Genomic DNA, 1591 nt, shown 5'->3' with positions numbered 1-1591 from the left:
ATATATACATAAGAATTTAAGGAATGGAGAAAACGCATGTTATAATTGCATACTTTATTCCTACATATGTTTCAAAGGATTACAACCTGTGTGATCCATAGGGATCTTTGATATTAAAGATGTAACCTTCTCATCAGGGAAAGCATGGGAATCATCTTAAACGTAAGACATTATGACCGATTATGAAAACAATAGATGGATAAGGTTATGACTTGATTCATTTGAAAAAAACCGTTAGAGAATTGGACGCTGCCGGATAGTGGGTTGGACAACACATACCTATAAATGTGTGAGAGCGTACATGCGTACATAAATCCATATACACAAACACACACATATATGCAAACTAATACACACACACACACACATATATATATATATATATATATATATATATATATATGTATATACATATACATACATATGTGCACTTGTATATACATATATACATCATGTATATACATATATCTTGTATATACATACATCTTGTATATACATATATACATCATGTAACCTCGTGGGCATCGGTACCATTTTCCTCTTTCTCCGTTCTTCCATTCTCCGAACTTTCCATCTTTCCGACGAAGGGCTACGCCCGAAACGTCATACACTCTCTCTTTCCTTTCCTGAGCGTCCAATAATACTATCCATATCACGTCCTCACTTTGTTGTTTTTTTGTTTTTTTGTTATTGTTTTTTTGAACTATATATATATATATATATATATATATATATATATATATATATATATATACACACACACATATATATATACACTCATACGTCCACATTTATACATATGCACATACGTACCCATATATTATATGTATGTATGTATGTATGTATGTATGTATGTATATCATCATCATCATCATCATCGTTTAACGTCCGCTTTCCATGCTAGCATGGGTTGGACGATTTGACTGAGGACTGGTGAAACCGGATGGCAACACCAGGCTCCAGTCTGATTTGGCAGAGTTTCTACAGCTGGATGCCCTTCCTAACGCCAACCACTCAGAGAGTGTAGTGGGTGCTTTTACGTGTCACCCGCACGAAAACGGCCACGTTGGTGTTTATTATTCACTCTTAGTCTCTGTTTCACAATAGTAAACTTCCAAACTGGCAGAATCCAGAATAAGGGGAACCCAAGCTAATGGCAAATAAAGCTGCCAGCAGTATTCTAGTTTGTAGAGGAAAACGAAATACCTGACAAAATGTCTTGGTTTACATCTCAATTCTGTCTGGATGCAGTTCTTTCTTATTTTTGAATAGAATCCAAGTTTGTCTATGCAACAAGATTTTGCAAGCACACTCGTGCCAGTGGAATGTTAAAAGCACATCCGAGCGTGATCGTTGCCAGGGCCATGGATTGGCTCCTGTGCCGGTGTCATGTGAAAAGCACTATTCAAGCGTGATTGTTGTTAGCATTGCTTTACCAGCACTTGTGCTGGTGGCACGTAAAAAACAACATTCGAGCGTGGTTATTGCCAGTGCCGACAGACTGGTTCCCGTGCAGGTGGCATTTAAAAACACCTTTTGAGCATGGTCGCTGCCAGAACCGCCTAACTGGCCCTCGTGCCAGTGGCACATA

The sequence above is a fragment of the Octopus bimaculoides genome, chromosome 4, assembly GCF_001194135.2.
Source record: "Octopus bimaculoides isolate UCB-OBI-ISO-001 chromosome 4, ASM119413v2, whole genome shotgun sequence".
NCBI classification, from domain to species: Eukaryota; Metazoa; Mollusca; class Cephalopoda; order Octopoda; family Octopodidae; genus Octopus; species Octopus bimaculoides.
This window is presented reverse-complemented; position numbering follows the sequence as displayed.